Here is a 27,842-nt window from a genome sequence, read left to right as displayed (position 1 = left end):
AATTGTTGAAGGATACTAGTCAAGAAAACTTGTCTGGTTTCTCATTTCAGATTTAACAACTGGAGTTATTCTTGTTGAATTACTAAAGAGGAAACATCTCAAATCTTGCCTATTATATCCAGTAAGACATAGATGAGACCTTATAACACAATCAAGAATATATGCAAAATGCTTCTTAATGATGCTCTTTCTTCACCTGCTTTATTCTCATTTTTCCACTAACATTGGCATTATAGGAATCAGGGAATTTGAATAAGAAAGACCAATGCAGCAGAGCCATAATAAAAGCTATCTATAAAGAGAGAACCTGAGTACCCACTATTTTTTTAGGTACTTTAGATAATTTTTAAAAAAGATTTTATTTTCAAACAATCTCTGCATCCAAAATGAGGCTCGAACTCACAATCCTGAGATCAACTATCACATGCATCACTGACTGAGCCACCCAGGCACCCCAGGTACTTAAATAATTTATCTCTAATCCACATATCAGTACAACATAGTATCTCCATTCCCAGTTTTACAGATAAGGAAATGAGCTCAGAAAGATTAACTTATCCATGGTCACACAGCTACTAAATGGAATTACAATCCAAACCCTGTCTTTCCCCAAAACCCCTTTGCATTAAGCAGACCATTTTTCAAAATGGCAGTTATAGTTTCCTTTTGTGGAAACTATTCAACCCATTTCACCCATCTAAGGAATAGGTTTAGATGCTTTCTTATATATGTTGCCCTGCTGTGAACAGATTTTTGGTGCCTCTGGACAAGCTGATTGGAGCAAGAGTGAGCTCCTGCCCCTAGGCTGGCCAGATTAGCCAGTCTATAGGTTGAAAAGGGATCTATGGGCAAAGATCATTGCCCAGAAAGGATGATGATTCATTTGACCCAATCAAATTGTCTTTCTCTTGGACTTCAACAGGAGAAGCATGGAAAGAGAGTCAATAGCTAGGTTTTGGGGAGGAGGAAGAGCACTTAAAAAACACACAAAAAGAAGACATAGAAGGAAGATAGGCTACAGGGGCCCAAGAGTAAGCAGAATTAGTGAGTAAGCCAAAAAATCTGAGACAACAGAATAAAACCTATATGAAGAATGGAGGATGGCATGGTTAGTTCATAGTTATCTGAATGCTAGAAGCAGAAACTAAGACACTCTGAGCCACTCTAAGTGAAAGGGGTCAATAAATGCCAGGGCTGCAAGGAGAAAATAACCCAGTAACTAGAGCTGCATCTTTCCAGTACCCGGACTAAGCTCCTGCGTCTTTGAGGCCAGCTATACAGCTCTTTCTAGGGGTACTCTAACATTTCTGCCACCCTTGTTGCATATGTATGCTTGCTGTAAGTCTCTATTCCTTGAAGTCACTGAGAGTCCAAAGGAGGAAAAACACATGTGCACCCTCTTTGCCTTCTGTAATGCTCCTCTCAGTGTTAAGCAACTGCAGAGTCGTCTCCTGCTCTTCCTGTATTCTGGGGAAGCAGCAGAAGCACCTCTCCAAGGCTGGCTGAGTCCTGAGCCCTCGCTGGCACCCCAGAGGAAACCTCTGGTCACAACTTCTGAAAGGCAGAACCACGGCATTTTCATACTATACAGAAAGAGAGCCTCAAAACGGTGTTGAAAGATTTAACTCATGGAAAAGGAATAGGATGGCTCCACATTATGCTTTTTGTTTCTTTCTGGGATTGTGGGTATCTGTTCCTCTGAGGCTCTTGATGTTGTGTGCTTCAGAGATACGTGTTCAGCATGGCCTCATGAGTTTTGACTGAATGTGGTGCTGTATTTGAAGGTCTGCTTGTCCACTAAGTGTTCCTTGCTATATATATATATATATATATATATATATATATATATCCCAAAATTATATATATATATATCCCTCCCCCCCCCAAAAAAAATATATATCCCAAAATTAAGGAGAGAGTTTTCTCATGAGGACTAATGTTCATAAAAGGATCCAAAAGACCATTTGATACTCAGAGGGAGAAAAGAATTTATTAAAGAATATGTTCATCCTCCTCCTAACAGTTTTGGGATCTGTCTCAGAAAGAGATGAAGAATCTTCATCTGTCCTGACTTGAGTCAGAAAAGTCTGCCAGCAGCATGCTCAGGCACAAAGGACCAGGCACGTGGTTCAAACTTTCTTTGAACATCAAAGAGCCCACGGTCTTCTGGGTGACCTTGGAAAAGGTAAAGGGAAACAGGGAAGCTTAGAACCCCATGTTGATAGTATAAAGATCAAAAGGGACCCAATGGGACATAATGCTTCCCTTTATCTCCTGACTCCAAGAGTGTTCAAACTGCCCGCCATGCCCTGAAGCTGGGGAATTAGGAAGGAATTGAAGTGTCTTTTTTCATTTAGGGAAACAGAATAATGCAGAAATTATACCTCATCCTAAGAAAAACCTCCAGAGGGATTTTCACTTTCCCTGTTCTGGGCACAGTTTTTTCTTCTGAGAAGTCTTACTCCATCATTGCCTCTGCTTGCCTCCTTCTCCAGTTCCCCTACCTCCCTGTCACTTTGATTCTCTTGGGACTCAGCTCTCCCAGCACAGTGCATGGCCTAGGGATGGCACTAATGAGTGTTTAAAGAACAAAAGAGTAATACAGGAATGAATGAGTGTCACATGTCTTGCTGGAGGGGCAACTTATTAACACAGTCATTCTGTTTTCAGCATTTCATCCTTTTGCTCAACTTCAATTAACATATGCTGTATACCAACTGTGTGCCCATGCTTCTGGAGAGGCAAGAAAATCTTTAGCACCTGTACTCAGGAGCCCTCAATTTACCTAAAGAGACAACATATGGATCCAATCACAGAAATGTGTATGGATTCCCAAACTATCACCTAGGAAGCACTTGTTAAAACTGTGTTTCCCAAGCGCCACCTACCAAGGCTTCTGATTCAGATAGGACCCCAAAACTGAACATTTGAGCCAGCTCCTTATGTAACTCAGAGGTTGATGTAAATCACTCCACTTTTAAAGAAGCACTTATTTGTGTGGAAAAATAGACTCATTAGGCAGGCATTGAAGACCTTGCCTGGTCTTTTCAATAAACTTTCTCATTAGTCCTGAAAACCTCTGCAGCCTTCTGTCTATTCCCACTTCATCTCTCACTGGTGACTCAGAGCTCTTGGACCCATGCATGGCCCACTTGGGTCTCAGGGCAGGCTTTTCTGGCAAACTGACACAGAGGCTCAGTGATGCTCATTGCATGGGGGCTAAGTATCACTCTGGGAGAACCAAACCCATCTGCTCCCTCACACCCCTGCTTTTGCTCTTGTAGGATGTCCTAAGGGAAGAAGGAGCCAAGCACAATGGTCTAAGTTGTCAGAAGTGAGGGGTGCTGTGAAGATGGGCTCTAGCAGGTGGATCCCCTCTGCACTGTTCTTTGAGTCTCAGGGAGAGTAGGGAGTCTATAAGTAACAACTCAAAGAATCATTCTATAAAAGCTGTATTATCATTAGGGAACAAGCAGCACACCCTCAGGATGCTTAACACCAAGAGAAGAAAGAAACATCCCACATCCCCTGTCACAGCACAACAGCTTGTGGTGACAGAAGCACTATGGAGAAACCATGCAGAGGGAGTACACTCATTTGAGACGTTCAAGACAACCCTGAGAACTCCCAAAAACACATGGGAGGAGGTGGTATAGGATTGCAAAGTCATCAGTGGAGCTAATGCCATTAAATTTGGGTCATTAGTGTTTGCTATCCCCAAATGAACAAAATTCCAAAATATGTCTCAAATCCATCTACACTTCTTTATCTTTTTATGAATATTCAAATGATGATATTTTTACTCTTCCTGTCTCTCATTTCTTCAGTCTCCATTCTACTCATGGTACCATGGCCATAATTATTTTTTAAAACTGTAAGTCTGGGGACGCCTAGGTGGCTCAGTGGTTGAGTGCCTGCCTTTGGCCCAGGGCATGATCTTGGAGACCTGGGATCGAGTTCCACATCAGGCTCCTTGCATGGAGCCTGCTTCTCCCTCTGCCTGTGTTTCTGCCTCTCTCTCTCTGGGTCTCTCATGAACAAATAAATAAAATCTTTAAAAAAAAATTGTAAGTCTGGGGATGCATGGGTGGCTCAGTGGTTGAGCGTCTGCCTTTGGCTCAGGTTGTGACCCTGGGGTCCTGGAATCGAGTCCCACATCGGGCTCCCCACAGGGAGCCTGCTTCTCCCTCTGCCTGTGTCTCTGCCTCTGTGTGTGTGTGTGTGTGTCTCTCATAAATAAATAAATAAATAAATAAATAAATAAATAAATAAATAAAATCTCAAAAAGAAAATAAAACTGTAAGTCTGATCATTTTACTTCTCTTCTTAAAACCATTCAGTAGTTCCCATTCCTGCAGGATAAAGCCCAGACTCCTACAAATCCTCCAGAGCTTGATTCAATAATAATTTCATCCAAGAATCTGCCTCTGACTTCTTTAGGTTGGATGGACAATTTCCTCATTTGCCTCTGCTATATTTTATACCTTCTTTAATTAAAGTATTGTTCACATTTTATAGAGTTTATTTATCTCATTCTCCTAGATTGGAATCTGCTTGAAGGTGGAGCTTGGATCTGTTATTCATCTCTACTACCTAGGCTTCATGCTGGGTGAGGACTATGAGTCCTTCATTCTCATTTGTTAATACCCTCCTATGAATCCTATCTAGGACTACTTCCTCCTTGCCCTTAACATGTTCTCATCCCCATCCCCACCATTGAATCTTTACTTCTATTCTTCCGTTTACCTGAAATAGCCTCTATTTTGTTTTTTGTTCCTTTTTAAATTTCTTTAAACATTTTCTGTAACCAAGATTCACAGTGCATCAAATCCTTAAGAAACTCATTCTGCCATTTGTTGTTTCTGCTGACTCTTGCTCACAGAGACTTGTTTCCTTTTGTGGTTTGTAGTTTTGGTTTATAAACTTATGTTTGGTAAGATGCTCTAAGTCACTACCAATCAAAAACCAATCTAAGTTAATTTTGTAGCTTGAAGTTTCCCATATAGTGCAGGTAGCAAAGATTTAAACCCCAATACCATGTGAGTAGACCTACCTAGAGTAACAAATGCATAAGGGAAATACTTTTTTTTTTTTTTTTTTTACCAGAGCCCAACCTGATAAAGCAAATTTTCCTGTCTGGTTTTCTTTGCCAGGAACCACATTCTCTTAGCCCACACTGTCCCTGAGGATCCTGTTGAAGTGTGAGCATTGTCTCAATTCTCTCTTCTCAGCCTGTATGAGCCTGAGTTCAGAAGATCCACGAAAGTCATTAAACTTCAAGACTCTAGATCCGAGATAGGCAAAGTGTGGCCCATGGCCTATTTCCACCTTACTGGAAGTGAAATCCTCCTACACCCTTTTGTTTATGTATTGTCTATAGCTGCATTCACACTACAAAGGCAGGGTTGAGTAGTTGCAACAGAAACCACATGAGCTCATAAAGCCAAGAATATTTACTGTCAGGGCCTTTACAGAAAATGTTTGCTAATCCCTGATCTAGACAATCAAGACTGCCAAAAACATCAGCAACTTGCTGTTTTTAGCCTCTAGAAATTACCATCACCTTTTTGCAAACTCCGCGATGCACTTCAAAAAAATTTTGTATCCAACAAGTTTAGTTGTGTTGTGTGGGGAGGTTTTCTAGGACATCTAGTGTATCACATTGCCAGAAGTCAAAGTTAGCTTCTTTCTTTTTAGCTTCTCAAAATCCTAATCACCTTTTGAGGTCCAAAACGGAAATTTTCTCTTTCAAGAAAACCTTCCCCAGAGATTTCAATTCATGATATCAAATGTATATCTAAGCTTCTAACGCACTTGGCATCTATAACATATAACTCAGAAATTCACTGTAGAGAGGGGTGTGTGTGTGTGTGTGTGTGTGTGTGTGTGTAATTGCCCTCCAATTGCATTGAATAGATAATGATTTTTGTGAAGTTGCCGGTATCTTTAAGAACAATATTTACTATTTAGATCAAGACCTATAGTATTGTGGGTTTAGAAAACTGAAACAATCCTGAGATGCTACAGACCTCTAAATCTAATTTATTAGAAAAGAAACTTGGAAACATGGAAACACGTAGCAAGGGGTAGTAGCAGCTCTTCCGGCTTTGGGTTTACAGAACTGGGTTTAAACCTCAGCTCTGTCACTTACCAGCTGTATGATCTCAGGTGATTATTTTACCTTTCCAAGTTCAGATTACTTCATCTATAAAACTTCATCATCTATCATACCTGCCTTGGACAATTGAGAGACTTAGGGATAATGTACGTAGTGTCTGGCACAAATAGGTGATCAGTAGACCATTATCCATTTGATATAAACAAAACTTGTGTATTAATGATCTTGAGACCACACTCGAAGATGCCTTGACAATTCCAATACTCCATGTGTCCAAGCTGGAATGTGATCTATTGGTATCCAAATTTGAGAAACTTGGCCAAGGTGCATAAGAAATACAAGTGAGGAATTGGGAAAGAGGCATTCCTAGACCTTATAAAAAAGCAGATTTTTAACATTTTCAATCTGACCACAGAACTTCTTCAGGGTTAGAATATAAATAGACTAAAGGATCTAACCAATCTAAACAAAAAAATTGTTTAATGAATTATAACTATAATAACTATTAAAACTTGATAGTTATTGACTACTACTGCTATAGATAATACACCTTGGTTTTGTGTTTGGCATAGGCCTTCTTAAGCCCTGTTGGTATCTTTTTCCACCATACTCAGCAAGCCTGAGCTCTGCCAGCTAGTTTTATTCTTTAGAGAAAAACAGATCCATTTGTTGTTTTGTTTTTGTTTTTCTTTCTCTTAGCATCTGTAATTGAGGAATGGAGTCCAAGGCAGGAACTGAAGAGGGAGATAGAACGGCATGAAGTTGTACTACCTTGGCTAGTTTAGATCTACTGGTTTGGGGCTCTTAGCCTATTCTGGGGGCTCTGGGTAATGGACTGGACTAGGGATGGCAAAGGAAGAGATTACAGATTTATTTACCTCCCCAGCCACAAAAGAGGTAAAGGCAGTTTGCTGGTGAGGAAACTAATCCTTCCTTGAGGCCTTGAGGCCCTTGTCAGTACTGACCAGTTGCTGCTGATATGACCTCTCCGAGACCTTGCCTTGCAGCTGGCATGGCCCCCAGATCATTGCTTTTGCCCTCCCAGGGACTCCTGAACATGCATACCTATTTCATGCAGTGTTCTCTTCTTGTAAGTAAAAGGGATTCTCACTCTTATTCTCTGCCCACACCCCTCTCCCCAGTTCCAATCATCTTATTGGTCCATCACCTCTGACTTATTTCTCACAGTGCCAAACACAGGTATTCGGTAAGTATTTGTTGACTATTTCAAATCACTAGTTATCAGGATCCTCTGCAACTGAATAAGGAAGTCTCCACAATTATGAACATTTAATTTACATAGTACCCTTCAAGGAATGTAATTGTGTATGTTTCAAGTAAATAAAGTAGCCAAATTAGGTCAATACTATGTTTTTACTGTTATTTAGAATGATCTATAACAAACAATGAACTTATGAAAGATTTACAGTTCAGATTTCCCTAATATACAAAGAGTATTGCAAAATTAGGAGACCAAACACCTACCTAAAAAACTGGGCAAAAGATATGAATAGATCATGTGAAAGGAAATAAAAATGGATCTTAAACACAGGAATACTGTGCTCAATCTACTTCATAATAAGAGAAAAGCAACTTAAAATTGTATCCTTTATCGTTTTTCTACCTTTCAAATAGGCACAAATCCAAAATTTTGGTAACATACATTGCTGGCAACTTTGTGACAAGGATGCAGGGAAACAGGCTAGCTCATGAGCTGCTGGTTAGAGTGTAACTTGTGTAATTTGGCAATATGCATAGAAATTACAACTATATACACCTTTGACATAGCAACTCCACTTGCAAGAAATTGTCAAAAATATATTCTCACATATACGTGAAATAATATATATACAAGATTATGCATTCTAGCACTGGTTATAATAGCAAAGGACTGGGGGAAAAACCTGGATGCTCATCAATAGGGAACGTTGCTCAAGTGAATTATAGTACATCTATATAAGGGAATACTATGCAGCTGTTAAACCAGACATCAGGAAGGTTAGTTTTTAGTGCATCTCTTTATGCTGTTAGGGATACCATGTTAGGTGAAAAAAACAAAGTGCAGGACAATAAATAACATACACTATTGTCATGTGTACCAAAAATAGTGGGAGAGGAGAATATATACATACACTTTTATATGCATAAAATATCTCTAAGGACACATGAGAAATTTAACATTGATTGCCTCTATCAAAGAAAAATGGTGTCTGGGAAAGGGATTGGATCCAGACTTTTCACTGTGTACTGTTTGTACCATTTGAGTTTTGATCATCAAAAGAAATAAAACATTTTAATCAAATGCCTCAGTTGTTGGTGATAAGTGCCGCTTCTACTGTGCCTTAAACACAAAACCCTTTTGAAGGTAAGATGGCACCCAAAATTTTGCCCTCTCCACAGTTATCCTGCAAGCAATAGTGGGAACTCAATGCCCTAGAGTACCCCTGGCATTTCTGGGAGCTCAACAGGGTTTTCAGATGGCCTCAAACCAGTCTGCATCCGTGCAACCTCTGCCCCATCCTTCTGCTCCCAGTCAATCTCTCATCTGCCCACAGAAGGCCTCTTGGAGTAGCTAACCTTACCCCTGCACAGCCCACTGCTCCTGCCGGGGCAACTCCAGATGCTTCCAAAATTTCCATTACCTGGAAGGCTGCTTCCTGGCAAGGCAGGAGAAGAGCCAGCACCCCTGCTGGGGGCTGAAGCAGCTCCACCTGACTGCACAGTCTGCTCTGATCCAAGGGTCTGAGGAAAGCTAATCCAGCCTCAAAGTGTAGGTTGGAACCAAGATACAGGTGAGTAGGCCTTATGGCTTTGGGCTAGTAAGGGTCAGAATTAGTGCAGTGGAAAACACCAAGGAAGAGCTTAATGTGACAATCTTTGCGAGAAAGGAATTGCCTCAAATTGTATGTTTATGAGGGTAGTAATTATCAAAACTTGTTGATTGACTACGCATGTTACTGATAATATCTGTTCCCCTCTCCCTACCAAAACCAGTATCTCTGTTTCCACCCTACCTACCTACCACATTTGCTTTGCTTCCGAAGGAAAGGAATTTATGAAGAAGAAAGCAACTCCTTTCACCATCTGTCCTTAAAAAAAAGGGAAGGGTGGATGGGTGTTATGGAATCTGTTTCCTGTCAACCCTGTGGAGTCATTTTGATCTTAAGAGACAGGGGACTGGAGGTTAGTACTAGTTGCTGATAGAAATATTTGAGGGATTGTAAGACTGTGCAGATGTAGTTTTCAATAATTCATCAATTGCTGTAACAGCCCGTGCTCATCACATCACCTGCCCTCCCTAGTGTTCATCACCCAGTTACCCATCCTCAGCCCACCTTCCCTTCAGCAGCCCTCAGTTTGTTTCCTCAGTTCAGAGTAGAAAGGAGGGTTTTCATCCAGCTGGGATGAAGCAATAAAATGACTTGGGTCGTTAAGGAAAGGTAGCATCTAGACACATGGAGAGGGAAGAGAAGAGCCTGAATCAATGTGGAAACAGTACCTGGACCATCTGGTAAACTGGCTCAACTGGAACACACAGAGCCAGTGGAGAGCATGGTGGGGAACATGCAGGGGAACACTCAGGTGGCTGCAATAATTATAATTACTACCATTTGCATGGCCCTTTATAATTGCTAGAGCTCTTTCTTGTGAATTGTCATTTGACTTTTACAACAACCCTATGACTTAGATATTTTCATGTAAAGAAACTCAAGCTGAACAAGAGCTTGAAGTAACTCACCCAAGGTTACTCAGGGGCAAAAGTTAGCTTTAAGTTAGGAAACCAGAGCACTTTGCATGAGAAAGCACTCAAAATACCAGAAATATGTGTTGGGTGGCCCCCAGTTGCCTGAGGCTAATTTAAAAAGATTGTTTTCTTCCATAGTTTTAACATTCCCCTGGAGTAAATAATTTTCCAATATTAGTTTGCATTATGAGTCATTTCTTTCTTTCTTTCTTTCTTTCTTTCTTTCTTTCTTTCTTTTCATGTGAAATGAATCATTTCTTAAGGTGAAATTTCTTTAGGTAAGTTCCAGGGTAAACTCAAATGTTGACACCTTTAAAATTATCCAAATTCTGAATTACTGGTAGGTGAATTACTGTTTGTTCCTTTAAGTCATGTCACAGTGCCCGTGTTTCCAGTCTCAGAATTTCCACAGTCACTTTTTTTTTTAATCTTTTTTTTTTTTTTTTAGAACTTTCTAGAGCTCCAGTACTCCAGGGCTTTCTTCATTGTGTTACAGTGAGAGAGGCACTTTGGGGCAGGGACACTTAACAATTCATCCCCATTCTCCTCACAGATCCTAGATGAAAAATACAGTTTTTGCTATTCACAGTAGTTTTATTTTATAAAGTCTCTGCAAACACCCAATGAATGAATACTGACCCATGGCTCCTAGGGAAAATCCAGGGTTAGTCATATTTTCATCAACCTATTAATACATAACCTCATTTTAAGTCTGTTTCAGTCTAAAGACACCTTTAAAAATATTTACTGCTGATTCATGAGCATAAGTCATGGACAACAGCACAATAATTTGCTTCTGAATGAAGCTTGTCTATCCTGTATGTTCTCTAAGGTCACATCACAGCCTTCTTGTGCTTAAGAACACTGGACAGCATTTCAGCCCGACCCTTGTAGGCCATTTTAAACAGCAAAATCACCAACAAAGCAGCATAAAAATGCAAAAATGTGGCACTAAATAGCTCCCAAAAAGGACATTCGTTTGAAACAGTATGAAACAAGATGGCAGTGGATCATCTTGTTTGGCTTCAGCTGGGAACATGCACATCAGAAGACCTAAAAATGTTCATTGGCATGTCTGTGAATAACTGCAAAAGCACCATGAGTACTGATTTTGGGGTTACAGATAAATTTTAGGAAGAAGATAAATTCACAAACACAGAATCTGCAAATAATGGGGATTGACTGAATATGGAAAAGGGTGTGAGCATTGGGGGAGTGTGCTCCTGGAAAGCACCAGCATTCTGCCTGAGGTAGGGCAATGTCAGGGCTTGCTTAGAGCCAGATCAGGGCAACTGCTGTCTATCTGCTGCCTTCATGTGAATTAGTTAGTGAGGTCCTATCGGGGCAACCTCAAACTCACACCACACAGCCTGAGACACAGACAGAGCAGTGGAGAAAAGAAATAAACCTTTCTCCAGAGTATATTTTTGCAACAGCACACAGGGCGTTGCTGACAGAGCACAGACAAGATTCTGGTCCCTTCTTACCATCTCAGCTATGCAAATTGCAGAGCCACATATGGCGTGGCCTTAAAGAAGAATGTGGTGTGGAGAGGCTAACCTTGTCTTGAAGCAAAAATTAATCCTTCAAACAGGCCTTGTCGAGGAATTTCCGAGGGGACCTCTATCCATGTCAATATGTCCCCTCTCTAATCCAACCTTAGATTTTTTTTAAAAAGCCCCTGTATCTATTTCCTAGGTCTGTTATAACAAATTACAACAAACTAGGTGACTTAAAACAATAGAAATTGATTCTCTAGGGCACCTGGGTGGCTCAGTTGGTTAAACATCTGCTATCAGCTCAGATCATGATCTCAGAGTCCTGGAATCAAGTCTCACATCAGGCTCCCTGCTCAGCAGGGAATCTGCTTCTCCTTCTCCTTCTATCCCGCCCCTCTGCTCATATTCTCTCTAAATAAATAAATAAAGTCTTAAAAAATAAAATTTATTTTAAAAAAAGAAATTGGTTCTCTCACAGTTCTGGGGGCTAGACATTTGAAATCAAGAGTCAACAGAGATATGTTCCCTTCATAGGCTCTAGGGAGGACTCCTTTCTTATCTCCTCCAGCTCCCCATGGCTCTCAGCTTTCCTTGGCCCTCCCTAGCTTATAGCTTCAATCTCTGCCTCCATCCTCGTGGACCTCTTCCCTGTGTTCCCTGTGTGTGTGTCTCTGTGACCTCTCTTCTTTCTTATAAGGATACCAATCATTGGACTTAGGATCCATTCACATCCAGCATAACCTCTTCTTAATTAATTATAGCTACAAAAACTCTATAAACTCCCCAAAAAGGTCACATTCTAAGTTTTCAGGTGAAGTGAATTTTGGGGAACAACATTCAATCCTTTACTGCTTCTAGAATTGAGGTCTGGGGGAACATAATAATGGGGTCATTGATGATTATCTATCATCCTTTGGCCAGAGGTCTAGAATACCCTCCAGGTCTCTACTGCTGTGCCCCCTCCATATATGGAGTCTCTTTGGTCTTATGTCCTCTTCAGGCTTAAGGGCTTTGAATCAATGGTAGTAAATTATAAGAAAGAGAAGGAAAAAAAGTGGCATCCACAAGAAAAACACTAAAAATATTTCACCTTGAAAGTTTATGTAAATATGCACAACCTCCTTAACAATATCTTAAAGTGTCCTGTGACCCAAGGGCAAATTCCACTGGGCACCAATGGTCTGGGCTTTAGAATTGAAACCAGAATAAAACAGGAGGTTAGACATTAATGATCCTTTGGCCACAACATTTCCCAGGGGCTCAGGAGAACTGGTACTGAGAGGCATGCCTTCAAAATACACAGTGCTCTGTGACACATTCTCTAAGAGGGCATGCCCTTCAATCCACTCTGAATATCAGAATCTTGACCAAGATATTGAATGCGTCAAGTCAGTTCAGGTAGTTATCTACCCACGATCTATCTACCAATACTTAAAGCCTAAGTCCTTTTGATGATGACAAAATAATCCCTTGAGAATGATCAAATCCATGCCTTATATGACAATTAACAAATACAGTTTACTCCACAGCTTTTTTATCGCTCAGCATCCTTTTACCCTCCCCAACTTGTCCATTTGTTGCAGGTGGGTTAACTCTACCGCTGCCTTCAGGTGGACATGTGAACTAGGCCTGGTCAGTTACAGCACAGAATTCTTCTGGCCACAGAAATTAAATGAGAGATGTATGTCAGATACAATCAGCATCAACAAAAAGCAATGAGACCGTTTATAGAACTCTGGGGAAAGGACATGGACTAATCCTGCTGGGTTTAAGGAGCTGCTGGTAGCCATATTGCCACCAGAGAATTACTTGGCAGTGAAGCCAGATGAAGAAGAGCAGAGATAAGAGAAGTAAACTCTCTGAGAGACTGAGATGTAATGGCATCATTTGAGTGAGACCTGCCTCTAGCCATAGCTGAAGCTGGGACAGAATATGTTACACTCTCAGTTACATGAAGCAGTAAAGTCCCTTTTTAACCAACTTCAGTTGGGTTTTGTGTCACTTTGCGGTATCTGAACTAATAGGGCATGATACAACTAACCATGAAGGTCACAACTTAACCAGTATTCTGATAGCAGGTCTCATCTCCTCCTCACTAGGACAAAGGAGGTAATTCAGAACCAGTATGGCAGAGGTCCCCATCATCACCCAGCTCTGGGTCTCACATTGCTCTAATCCTAACATGTCTGGTCTTCTGTGAGGTATTGATTCTTGATCATTAATTTAGGTTTTGCTTATGTATTGCAGTCTCTGGATTCAGTTCCATCACAACCCAGATGGACAGAGAAAATGTAACGTTTCCAGTTTGCCAATAGCTAATCTGAGCTGTCCCCTCTGCAGTCTCCACCCACTGGTTAACAAGAAAATATTAACCAAATCCAGTTTAAACTTACCTTAATCCAATCATGCAAAGAACTTTTTTAGGAAACACATAGACTCATTTAAATAAAAATCCTCAGTTACTAAGACAAAATTTTCCTTCTCCTATTTCTCCCTATAAAATGTTGTCTGGGTTCATGAGAGGAAGGGCCCTTGCTCATCCTATGTCAGCAAGAGTAGAACAGAGATGTTGGGTTTGGTATTCTCAACCTCCAGTGTCTGGATACTATCCTTTGTCTACCCAGTAAAAGCCTGTGATATAGATCTCTCTCAGGCTGGTCTTGCTTGTCTTCATCAGAATCAAGTTATCTAGGTCAGACTGCCTTGACCCCACCACTCGCCACCGATGCTGAGACTTTGCCCACCCACCAACTGGTTCAGGGCCCTGGAAGTCCAACACCAGACTCTACAGTGGGCCACCTCCACCTGTCATGGTGGATGCCTGACACACCCATTGGCTATCAGCCCAGTGTCTACACCACACTATGATTAAAGACAGCTTGAGAAGACAAGCCCAGAGGGTCTCCCAAGGCCACTCTCGGCCACAGGCTGACCTTAATGTAGTTGTGTACCGATTTGGTGTGTGGCAAACTCTGCTTTCCATGTGGCTCTCGTCCTGCCTGATTCTGTGCATTACCAGCCAGGCCCAGAAAGGACAGTTTGCAGACACAGGTCCAATGCTTCCCTTTCCTCCTTCCTTTATCCACATTCTTCAGGCAGAACACACACCCTGCCTTTGCTTCAGAAAATACATACTCGGGATGACTGTGTGGCTCAGTAGTTGAGTGTCTGCCTTTGGCTCAGGTTATGGTCCTGGAGTCTCAGGATCGAGTCCCGCATTGGGCTCCCTGCATGGAGCCTGCTTCTCCCTCTGCCTATGTCTCTGCTTCTCTTTCTGTGTCTCTCATGAGTAAATAAATAAAAATCTTTAAAAAAAATGAAATACATACTCTGGTTTGTATTTTGCTTCTCCTACTTCACACCCACTTTCCTTCTGACTCCCACTAAGCCTGGCTCTCCTCTACACTGTGGAGAAATTTCTGAGCTGAGTTGTCCAGGCTCAGTTGCTGAAATGTTAAAGGGGGAGGTAAAGAGATATGGAAATCTGTTTTTCAGGACAATAGACTGGCTTGTGGAACTATTTTATTGTTGCAGGATCAGGTTCTGAATGTCAACGGCTGAATATTAAGTTGTTCTTCCTCTTCACATTTCTTAAATAACTCTTCTCATTTCCTCTGTGGCTTCCCACCCCCAAACAGAAGAATGTCTGGACAGATGAGAGCCATACTGTCCAACAAAGAATCGGGCAATGGTGGAAATGCTTTGTATCTGTGTTCTTCACGACAGTAGCCACTGGCCAGATGTGGCTGGGGAGCCCTTGAAATGTGCCTAGTAGGCTTGAGGAACGGACTGGTAATTTATCTCATTTTTAATAGTTGAAACTTAAATAAGCACATATGTCTAGTGACTATGATAATGGAAATCACAGAGCTAGAGTAAAAGTCTCATACTTTTACTTGTTTCTCATACTCGTTCCACTGGACAATGGTTGTGTGATTCTATAATCCTCACTCTGGTACAAGTGTTCTCTGTGCTGAACACTTCACACCCAGCACTTTCCATCTTTGCTGAAAGACATGGCAGCTGATTTCCGGTTTTGTAGCATTGCACACCTCACCATCTTCTAAACTCTCCTGTAAGAGGTGTATACCGTTCCAGAGAAGCAGAGGCTTGACCGAGATCCTTGACTTTCTCATACAGAAATCTTTCTCATTTTTTTCTTTTAAAGATTTTTCCCTTAGTGTCAGCTAAGATGTGGCCAACCTCGCAGGAATCTTTGGGAAGGAGGTCAGTGAACAGCAGGAAACAGCTCCATAAAAGCCTGTTCTCCCTGGCCGCAGGAGGCCATAGGAATGAGCAACCTCCCGGTTGGGCTTATTTCCTTTGGGAAGTATCTGTCATCTTGGCCTCTTTCAGGAGCCTGCCTGCCTGGGCCCAGCTGATTACTGGGGGCTTCTGTGTATGTTAACGAGTGATGCACCACAAGATAATCCAAGGGAGCTGGGAAGGCCTGAAAAAGATAGAGGACATCCTACTTTATGCCACAACTCTGAGCTATCAAACAACAAGGTTGCCGTGTTGTAACCCTGGACTCACCCGGGAGTAAGGGAAGGGAGGAGGAAGAGAAAAGCAGCACCCAGGCAGCCAGTGGCTCACAGAAGTGATCACTGCCCAAATCACTCTGGTTTGAGGAAGAGTGACCAGCAATGGCAATGAGAAAAAAACACATCTGGACAGCTTTCCAGCACTTTCTCCTACAGTATCTCACTTCAATCCTCTGCAATAGGATTATAATAATAATGCAAACAGCATTATTAACATCATTGATTGTGGGAAGAGAAAGCTGAGCTTCTGCAGAGGCCAGAGTCCTGTTTGAAGTCAGATGCTATGAACGGATGGGGTGGGGCCACTGTCTCCCGAGTCTAGGGTCGCAATAGGGCTGGGGACAGGTACAGCCACAGAGGCAAGAGTGCCAGGCAAACTGTGTTGGAGAGATGAAGAAAGTAGTCACTGGGAGAAACTCTTGAGGGGACCTAAGACAAGTTTTAAGTCTAAGTTGGCACTGAACTTGACAATACTCAGAGTGATCAACACCTCTGGCCAACACATTGCCCACCATTAGCCGCTGGCTGGACACATTAAACCCCTAAGGTCATGCAACATTTTTCAGTTTGTCAAGTTATTTGTCAATGAGATCAAAAAAGACCTCACTCGATCTCCACAGCACCCCTGTGATGTAAGAAGCTAAGTCAAAGATATCTTTATACTCCTAACATGGGTGAGAAAGCAGTGGTTCAGAGCCATTCACAAACTTGCTTCATGTCAAGTCAGGTGTGGGAGTCAGGAGTCAGGCATGGGGCTGCTGCACACCCTCCAGGCCCTGGCTCCTTGTCCTGCCAGCTGGGCTCCTCCATCACTCCCCCATGCTTCCTGTTCTTTCCAGCCATTGCAGCAGGAAGGGGTAGGGGTGTGTCTGGTCAGGCCTCAAGTAGATGCTGCCCCTTCTGAGTGAGTGGAGAGAGACCCCAGTGTGCACATCTACAAGGAGCCAGCACCTCCTTCCTCCCAGGGGCTGCAGCCAGCCTGAGCTGGGAGCCTGTGTTGTGTCAGCAAGAAGCCCAGCCTGTGCCAGGCCCACCCACCCATCTGCTAGGACATGTCTCCATTAGTCATCACATTCTCTTCCCTCAGGACTGCTCTGCAGAGCTTCCTACAAACACAGACTGCTGGGCCAGGCAACCCTGCAGCCAACCACTGGTCCAGGAGCCTCCCCTGAAAGCTGTTTGCATGGTAACGAAGTCATCCCCCGAAGAATGTCACCTTCCAAGACACACCCTCCCTGCTGCCCTTAGTGTCCCAAGGCCTAAGGACCTGGAAGGTGGGCAGCCTGGCCCCTTCCCCAATCTCATCAAGGCTGCTTCCTAAGGGAAGAGCAAGACTGAGCAGTTCTGGGCCTGCCAGCTGGCTGCATCGCTCAGGAAGGTGACTCTAGCTTGGGATGTGCTCTCTCAGGTTTGAGATGTTCTGGGAAGAGACTCAGAGTTCCCAGAGCATCCTGGGTACTCTCTGCATTGGCTCCCCTGATACATAGGTGCTTCGGGCCCCTTTTTTCCCTGGAGTCACTCAAGGCGGGTGTGTGTGTGTGTGTGTGTGTGTGTGTGTGTGTGTATGTGTGGAGGGGAGAGGGCAGAGCTTCCCACAGCCACACCACCCAGGCCCTGCTTTCTTACAGGCTGCTCTCTAGAGGAAGAGGGATGGGGCTTAGGGGCAGGAAGCCCTGCGTCCATCCTGCCTTGGCTGCATGACCACAGGCAGGCCAGTCGGGCCTTTTCCCTGCCCCTCACCTCTTCCACCCAGGGAGAGCTGAGAGCTTACCTTACAGCTTCCAGCCACTCATCAGATCACTGAGCACCCCACTGAGCACCCGCCGGGCGCCAGGCACCCTGCTGGGAGCTGGGACCACGCTCAGGAGAAGTGGGTCCAGGTGCTGCTCTCAGAGAGTGTTCTCTAGGGCGTGGGTGTCTGCAGGGCAGGGAGAGCTGCACGCCTGCCGCTGAGGAGCGCAGCCGGGGAGGCCACACACGGCCTGTGGCAGGATCCTGAGGCTTCCTGCAGTGGCCTGTGGACAGGCAATTCGGCAATTCCCCAGGATCTGCGGGGGAGTTTGGATTCTCTCGAAAGAAACTATGCTAACCAGGTGCCTGGAGGATAGTTTGTTCAGCCAGTAATAAGCTTTCCAACTTTAAAAGGCAAAATTCTCTACAATTCTTACAAAGAAAAGTATTTTGTTTTCCCTGGGGCCTCAGTCTCTCTCTTGCTTAGACTTTTGAATTCCTTGCCTTTGACCCAGGATTACCTGGGCCTTGGCTGTCATTTCTGTGTACTCGAAGTCCAGCTCAACTCTCCTTCCGTGGCCAGGAGGCCAAAAAGTTAAAAGTTCTTCAACATTTCTGATCTCTACTTTTGTAAAAGTTCTGAAATGTTGCTCACGTCCCTCCACAAGACTTCCCATCTCAGGGATTTGCATGCTTTCAAGCTGCCTTCATGCATTTTAGTGAGTCACCTGCTTGAGAGCCTAAATACTTACTCATTTTCTCTGCTTCTGGCAAATATTAGTGACAGGTTTGGATGGATGGTTAGATGGATGGATGGTTGGATGGATGGACGGATTTGCAGATTGACTGAGTTCTGGCCATAGCCACCTGCTTGTTCTACAAAGCCATTCACTTCCAATGATGAGATCATCACTCTGAAAACACTAATCAGCACTAAAAAGGTCAGCAAAACTGAATGAGTGCTCCAGGCTGCCTAAGAAAGTGCTGTGTTAAACACCCACTTGCATGCACACACATACACACGCACACAGACACACACAATTAGACTTACACGATCTCTTCCTAGTAAAGCTATTTGAAGAACAGCTAAGATTTGGATTTGCTCCTATAAATCAGAGCCCAGTACTTCTGGAGTGGGTTCTCCATTCTTTCACGGGCCCTGGCTATGTGAACTTTTTCCCTCTCTGGGCTAGGTGTCTTGAGATCAGAGCTCTCAGCTCACCCAGATGTGCGTGGTCCCTAGCACCCAGACTACATACAGAATTGAAAGAGGCTTCCTGAGTATCTGTTAAAATCAGCTAAATCAATTGGGATTGAATGCGCAGCATCCATAAAGCAGGCTAGAGATCTTTCCTAACTGCACGAGGCACAACCTTCAGCAGCAACAACCATTCTTTTTTTTTTTAAAGAGAGAGCGAGCAAGTGTGCACAAGTGGGGGGCAGTGAGGGAGGAACAGAGGGAGAGAGAAAAAATCTTAAGCAGGCTCCGCACTCAGAGGGGAGCCCAACACAAGGCTGGATCTCACCACCCTGAGATCATGACCTGAGCTGAAATCAAGAGTCAGACCCTGAATGACCCACCCAGGTGCTCCACAACCACTCATTTGATAATAGTCATGGAGGCTGCTGGTGTCTATAGCAATGAGCCAGGGCTGAGCATGCAAGAGATTTCTTGTCCTTGAAGACATGCATTGCAATGGCAGCAGATCTCACTTACTCCCACCTGCTCTCTACCTATCATCAGCTATCCTCTCTCAAAAGAACGGAAAAGCAGAGATTTTTCTGCTGAAATCACCCTATAGGAGCCCCATTTGCCCCAACCTCCATCAGATCAGCACTGCCATCCTTGAGGTCTCCTAGAAAACATTCATGGGGCCATGAATCTGCCCCAGAATTTCTGTTTTCAGCTTTATCTTCCATTAGAATTAGCTGCGTCTTCATGTCGTGTCTATGTGTGTTTGTGCACGAGGAGGATGGGGGATTTAAGATAATTTTGCCAGTGCTCTAAAGGTGGAATCCCCTCCTCCTTCCTGGCACTGACTGAGATGTAAACATTCAGAAAGTGGCAGACAGTTTGGTGGGATGGAAAGAACCCTGCACTGAAAGTGAGGAGATCAGGTTTCAAAGTCCAACTGATTCTTCACTGGCTACATGACCCTGAATGTATCACTCTACTTCCTGGGCCCCAGTTTCTTCAGGTCCAGGTTCAGGGCATTTATAGGAAGTGATCTAAGATTTGTCTCTAATACATCAAACAGTAAAAGAAAAGAGAATTGCTAACTGTCCCATGATCTGCTTTCAGGCCATCAAAGGGGAATTTCAGATATCATTTTCCAAAGAACAGGAAAGGGTAGAGGCCTTCTAACCAAGAAAAAGAAAGAAAAAAAAGCCTCTTGCTTCTAGAATCTTCCTCAGTCCTAGAGTCTCCGTCATGCTCAGACCCCAACAGACAGTGTTGTAAGCCTCCAACACAGGCGCACCTTCCTTTGCTCTGATATGGTACTACATCTTGGTCCTGTGGCGTGCTGAAGTCACAAGAAAAAAATGGGTTGTGCTGCTTGGCTTGTTTCTCCATGATTTTGAACAGCAAATATGCATCAGTTTTAGAATGAGCAGCACAAGTCAGAAATTCAGAACTACTGAAATGGAACCACTTTTTCTGTTTTTGCTTTGCAGGGCCTGCATTAGCAGATGACAGTCACCATCCAAGATCTCTGGCAGCTCCTCCAGGCTGATAAGGAGATGAGTGATGGTTTTCTGGAGAAGTCACAGACTGACGGGGTTTTCCTATCAGCTTGGGCGTTAGCCCTGTCAATCCACTGCTCAGCCTCCAGAGCTATAATTGGGAGCAGATGGCTTTGCACACTGACAGGCTGAGTAGAAGCAGGATGTGTCCATTGCTCTGGTCCTTCATCAATTTACCCTCAGACTGAGAATAAAAGCTTGACAGGGAGGCTCAAAGCCAAAAGAAATCCAGGGATAGTCAATCCCAGAGAAGCCTCAGCCTCACTGGGATGAGATGGAAGATCTCCAAAGGCTCAAACTGGGGAGCAAGGGTCTTGATGGCAAAGCTAACTAGTGTGGAGGTCCTGCTCCTAAAACTAGCTGAGATCTCTGGGACTGAAGGGACTGCAATGCCTGCAGTCATCTCATATGACCTCATCTCAAATACACGTTTGCTCCAGTGAACATGGCCAGTGGCAACTTATGAGTGCCCCATTAGACCCTGACACCCGCAGAGGGACCGCAGTAAGGCTGATTAGCAGTAAGGCTGATGAGCTGAGACCTACTTTGGGGGTTCACTGAGGTTCTTCCCTGGGGTCCTCAGCTCCACAGGGGTCAGGAAAGGCCTTTGCAGAGCATATGAAATTGCAGATTTCCCTGGCATTTACAGGCAGCCAGCCATTAACAATGAGGGTCCACAGGAGGGAATCTGGCCTCCCTCACCCATTGAGCACTGGTCATTGTTAAAGATTTGGCTCTGCCTCCAGGAAAGACAGCCACCCACTGTCCTTGTGGATGGCTCTCCTGTGGCCCAGAGGGAATGAAATTTGGCTTGGGGAAGGACAGAGGTATGGGCCTGATCCAATTTGCTAATTATTCCCATTAGAGTCTCCCTAATGGGCTTCTTGAGCTCTCCCTAAGGGGGAGAAGCCCGGGGAAGGAAGGTGGAGGGGGCCCCTCTGCAACATCCTTCTTGCTTTGTAAGCCTGTCCCACTCAGAAGCCTTCTATGACTCCCAACAGAAGGTATTAGGGATTCAAGCCTCTCAAATCCAGCCTCACTTGACAATCCCAACATGTGTGCCACCACTCGACACAGACATGATCTCAAATAACATGTTTCCTCACCCCTGCTTGTTTCTCTATCCAGTCCCAAGGCCTCATGCTTCCCACCCTCTGTCCCTCACCTTAATTGCTGCACATGTGAACACTGCTCCCTTGGCCTCCACCCCAACCCAAACCAACCTATTCTCTAAGCCACATATGAAGACCCATTTCCTCTAAGAAATGTTCTCCTGCCACTCTAGTTAACACTGGTCTACCTCTGCTCTGAAATGCTCTTGTTTTTGCTGTTTGGTATCCTTGCTGGAGGAACTTGAAGTCTTGATGTGGCCGGTGATTAGCAGTTTTATAACTTCCCCTAGACTGTAAGCTTTGAAGTGGAGAAGCCCTTTGAATTCTTCAAAATATAACTCTTGTGAATGAATGGACTCTATACTGCAGTGCCAACAATCCTAGGTTGCTGTGAACCTCTCGGCGTCTTTCTCATTTGGAGTTGCTGCACTGGGTAGAAGGTCACTGGGGCCGGCATGGTGAAGGATCCCTTGCTCTGGCTGTGCAGATGGCGCTTCAACCTTGCCCCAGTTCTCGGACACAGAACTGCCCAACTTGCTTCTGAATCCCTTGTCTATGTCACTGCACCACTCTAGAGAGTGCCATTCACATAGGCTACAATATGGCCCCAAAAGTTTCTCAGTACGCCACCTACGAAACCACATTTGGCAGTACTATAAAACTTCCTATCGCCAGAGTCCATTTTTCTAGAGCTGTATATTTATGGCCACTAGGAACAAAAAAGAGATCACATAGAAGATAAGGTGAGCTTGGAGTGTGGTTGAGCATTCAGCCTGTGGCCTGAGAAAGAGCCAGCTTATGTTCCTCAGCATTCTGTAGTTCATGTACTCAGAATTGTGCTAAACCACTACCTGGAGTCTGGTCATGCGTTTCACTCCCTTGCTCATGATGAAGAAACTCTGGGCTAGGCTCTGGGCCAAACCAAAGGCCTGAGGCCATCTGGGATGAACCAGAGTGCTGCTGCCTGGGATTCTGACAATTGTCACCATCTACTTGAAACTTTTCCCAAAAATCTTCAGAATTCCTAAATTCCAAGTGAGTTCCCAACGTCACAGCCCCTCTTTTGTCTCTGCCCCAGAGAGCATCCTGACCTCATGAGCACCCACACGATTGTGGGGAGCCCATTGCTGAGGGCCTGAGCCTTTAGTCATTCTATTAAAGGGTTTCCAGACGGTGCGTAACCGAGGGCAATTCTGCAGCAAGCAGGAAATTATCAGTAGAAGTGGAAGTGACAGGGTGTTTAGCAAACATTAAACCGAGGAAGCTTAAAAGGTCTTGGAGCATCGTTAAATAAACATTTAGGATGACTGAGAGGGCAGAACATGAAATGGAAAGGAAAGTATAAACACGTTCTGTGGGTGGGGGGACTGTCTCTCTCTTCCATCTTCTTCCCGTCAGAAGGCTAGGACAGTGCTGGGAGTAGCCTGAATGAAGCGTCTAAAACTCAAAGCAAAATTATCCTTTGCAAGATGGAGTGTCAATCAGCAAAGAGACAAAGAAACTGGTTCTCCTAGTTTGTCTCAACAGCCAGGTCTGACTCAGATGTTCGTGCCCTAAGATGCCAGGCAGAGGACCCAAGACGGTCCCAGGAGCACACCTGGTTGGAGACCTCATCCTCCAAGACACCAAGATGGACTAAGCAGCAGGGAAGCCAGCTGACTGTCAGACACCTTATTGAAGCTTCAAACCAACTCCATACGTGTGTGTATTCCTACAGAAGGGGGAAACAGGCTGAGAGAGATTCAGGTCACATAATAAGTAGCAGAGCTGAAGTTGGGAACCCCAATCCTGTGTCTTCCAGAGCCCATTCTCACATGAGGCACCATGAGAAACTCAGGCCGAGCTCCTCCTAGGGGTTCCTAGAGGGAGAATGAAGAGAGAAAGGGGGTGGCGTTGGAAGGCCAAGCTCAAAGGGACAGGAGTGAGTGCTAGAGTGACAAGGACACTGATGGTGAAAATCAGGGATCTCGACAGCTTTGGGAAACAAGCATCTGCTGGCGTCTTTTGCTTCTCTGTGGGTTCTCAGGGGCTAGGTTGCAGGGAAGTCATTGCTCACATGGCCTCAATCAATCCAGGCTAAGGGCAGTGGAGAGCAAGCTTGAGTCAGAGGAAGGGTGGCCAGCCTACCAGCCGCAGGAATGATTTTTAGCAATGTCACTATTAACAGCGAAATTGGAAGCCTTTCCTCACATTCTGCCATGAGGCTCAAGTTGGCTGATAATCTCAGTGCTTCACTTATTCCTGATTTTGTGCAGACATAGAAGACATGAGCATAAGGTTAGTGAGTGTGTCTGCATTGGACAAACCCTCCCCCTACACACACACACACTACCCCTCCCCAAACAACCGGGATAGCTGAACACCAAAAACTACCATGTACCCACCTCCCCACAAAGTACTCACTTCCCACAAGGGCTTTCAGCCTCACCCTCCAGCTCTAGTAACTGGAATACTTAAGCACTTACCAAAGCAAGGCAAGGAAATAAATAATAATTCGGTGAGGGCAAGTAAATCAATAGCAGAGCCAGGTGCCTCTACTAGCATCTTTCCCGGAACCTCAGTGAAGGCTCTGCCATTGCCTGTGTTTATGGACTCATTCCATACCTCCAGAAATGTTATCACTTCCAACCCCAAAGTTGACCCAGGGACCCCCATTAAGCACCTGAGAAGAAGTAGCTGCCAGGGGCCAAACTGCCTCTCCATCTGACCTACAAAATCAACAGGCATATTGGTCTTTGCTGCCTCTCAAGCATGTCTCCCCACTGCCTGGTTTCTTCAGCATCCCCAGCTCTGGGTCACCTTGTGGAGAATCTGTTCCCTCCTTTCTCCCCCGGCTTCCTAAATCAACATCCTCCCTCCAGGTCCCCTCTATTTTCCTCTCCATGAAGACTCTCTTGCCCACAGCAAGCCACAGAGTCACTCTTTTCCAGAAGCCCTCTAGCCTCCTCAAGCCTGAAGCTTGGCTGCCTCCCTCGTGCTGAGGAAATGAGTCCTGACTCCTCACTGAGATCCTAAATCCTTGGAATCAGAGATTGCAGCTGCTATTTCTCTGCCACTTGGCACACACGAGGGTTTGTTAGTTGGCCGGGAAAGGAGCATCTGTCCTTTCTGTGATAAAGTCAGGCCAGCAGCAATCACAGGAACTGGGGGTGGGGGACAGCCAGGCTCCTGCTGGACGAGGCCTTCCCAGACCCAAGTGAATATACTCTAGGGACTCCGGGAGCTATAGCAAAAACTCTGCACCCGTCCAGGGCAGCTACAGCTTCAACTTTTACCCCATAGATCAAACTTTGACCTAATTTCTGTTGTGCTCAACTAAGTCCCAATGACACCAAGAAAAGAGAAAGAATATTAAAAATAGCCTTCACTGTTATATACTGAATCAGTTATGAACTTCCACAAACAAGGTTCAGTGCTCTCCAGATTAAGGCTATTTTTATCGTATAGTACAATGACCCAAAAGAACATTTACCATTTGTGAGATTCTAACTGCCGGCAGGCCGTATCTGAAGTCTCGGACACATGCATTTGCTTACATGGGCTGGGATTTTTAACTGTCTTCTTGTTTTAACATAATGACACCCTGTATGTGTGAGGTACTCTCCATACGGATATTTTTCAAAATCCTGTGTTAGCATGTGTGTTGGGAACTGAGTTCCCGAAAGCATCTATCAGAAAGACAGGTGGGAAAACAGCACCATTAGCCGAGGAGCCCTGCGGGTGTAAACCTGAGGCTGCTGGCTCCTGGCTGGGGTCTGCTGGAGACAGTCCAGGTTTGGCCACAAGAAGTGAGCTTACCTGTTTCATTTCTGCACTTATATCTGCGCGCCCTCGGGCAAGTCACTTACTCTCTCTGAGCCTTTATTTTCATATCTGTCAAAAGCACTCAGGTGACTTTCCCACTACAAAATACCACAAACCGGGAGGCTTAAAACAAAGGAAGTATATTGTCTCATAGTTCTGGAGGCCAGAAGTCCAAAATCAAGGTGTCAGCAGGGCCACTCTCCCTCTGTAGGCCCCAAGGAAGAATCCCGCCCTGCCTCTTCCAACTTCTGGGCACTGCTGGCAGTCTGGTGTTCCTCAGCCCATAGCTGCACCACTGCTCCACTCTGCCTCCAGTGGCACGTGGCCGTCTCCCCATGTCTAAGTCTCTGTGGTGCTATACCTGAATCTCCTTTCCTTTCTCATGTAAAGACATCAGCCATTGGGGGCACCTGGGTGGCTCAGTGGTTGAGTGCCTGCCTTTGGCTCAGGTTGTGATCCCAAGGTCCTGGAATCGAGTCCAGCATTGGGCTTCCTGCATGGAGTCAGCTTCTCCCTCTGCCTACATCTCTGCCTCTCTCTCTGCATCTCTCATGAATAAATAAATATGTTTCTTAAAAAAGACATCAGCCATTGGACCTAGGTCACACGCTAATCCTGTATGACATCATGTTAATTTGATTACATCTACAAAGACCCGATTTCCAAATAAGGTCAAATTCAGGGATAGGATGTGCACCTATCTTTTTGGGGACACAATGCAACCTGCTCTAAGGGGATAATAATGTATGCCTCCCTGAATGGTTTGGAGGAAAAAGCAAAATCACAGATTGTGCAATGATTGGCCGGTATATGCACAATAATGGAGGATGCATTGAGTCATGGTAAACTTGGCTTTTCCAAGGATGGGTCCTAACAAGCCCAGGAAGGTGGGATGAGGATGAGCCCCCCAGCTGGAGTCCCAGGAAGAGGTATGCAAGGAAGCACATGAGTAGCCGCCTGGTGAAAAGGTACCCACCAGCAACTAGAATTATAGACCAACAGGACCTGCCTCCCAGGGCTGAGGTTGACAGGGTATTTAGGTTCTCAGCATATGAGCTAGACTGAACACTGGAGAATTAAAGCAACAATCTAGTCATACTCACCAACCAAGTATAGTGGCATGGGAGGGAAGAAACCTGCAGAGCACAGAAGTACCTCTAATTTAAGGACAGAAAGATCGCTGCTGGGAGGGACAAAGCATGAGTCATGAGACATGCCTGCCACAGTCAAGACTTGCCCTGGAGTGATGTGGGCCTATTGTTTGGGGAAAATCCAGAAATGAGAGGGGACTCCACAGACACAGCTATCACAGATCTGTTTTCATTTCTCTCTTTGAAGTGGTGAGCTATTGTTGATGCCAGTCAGCTCAGGGATCCTGCTTCACCTTCATAGTCTCCCTCAATGTTCCTCTTGCTACCTGCTGTTCAAGGGCCTGCTTTTAGCATCCCACTCCCCTAGAAAACTTTGCTGCCCCCTCCTACATCCTTGGTCAACCTTATACTTTGCCCACACCACCTACTCCTACCAAACCATTTACTTCCATAGGTTAATCCTTCCTCAAATGGACCATGAGTTCCTTGAGAGCATAGATCATGCCTTATTCTGAGCTGTCCCATGAGGTCAAGCGAGATACTCAGGATGTCATAAGTATACAATAAACACTGGCTTGCTAATTTCTTATTTTTTACCCTTCCTTCTTTACAGAATTTTATAGATTTCAAATGAGGATTAAAAATGCATTTATGGAGGAGGGAAAAGTGGTCAAGACACATGTATTAGCCTCTGCTATTTTTCAGAAATGGATTCTTTAAATATTATAGTAGGTTCCAATAACTAAGAGTATCATGTAATTCTGTGATTATATTAGAGGCCTCCTATCTGATTAGGGTAAAGTTCTTCTTCATCATCTCCAACTACAAATATTTACTGAGCATTTACTATGTGCTAGAAACTGTATTGATTATAGGAGATATCAATGGGAAGAGCTCCTTGCCTTTAGAAAACCAGAGTGCATATTGGATTTGTTATAAAATGACATTATCCAGCTGAAAACATTCTGCACACTGCTGATCTATTTGGCAGGGGTCAGCCATGAAAGAGCTGAGTCCGTCTTCTTGAAAACGAATTAACTAATTTTTCGATTTCACTGAATTCAGAGGATACAGTGATTACATATGTAAACACTACCGTTCTCCTCCAAGATCTGGAATTTGGAGGCCATTTTATTTTAGTGTCTGATTTGGGAGATTGATTTAGTTGCTAGAAATGGAAAAGAATGGGGTAGATAAAGGTAATAGCAGAGGAGGAAGAAGTCCAAAAGACTTGGCCACTTCCCCTTTCCCTTCCTGCACACCTGCAGTACAAGTACATCATCAGTATTTCCATTATAGAAAATGACTATTTCATGGAACAGAGCCAAGACATTCCTTGAGGAGAAACCACTATACCAAGATCAACAAGGCAGGATTTTTCCAGGTCATCTGATTGAATATGGACACAGTTTTGCTGTACAGAGCCCAGAAGGACCTATAAATTATAAGCACC

The sequence above is a fragment of the Vulpes vulpes genome, chromosome 7 (genome assembly GCF_048418805.1).
Source record: "Vulpes vulpes isolate BD-2025 chromosome 7, VulVul3, whole genome shotgun sequence".
NCBI classification, from domain to species: domain Eukaryota; kingdom Metazoa; phylum Chordata; class Mammalia; order Carnivora; family Canidae; genus Vulpes; species Vulpes vulpes.
This window is presented reverse-complemented; position numbering follows the sequence as displayed.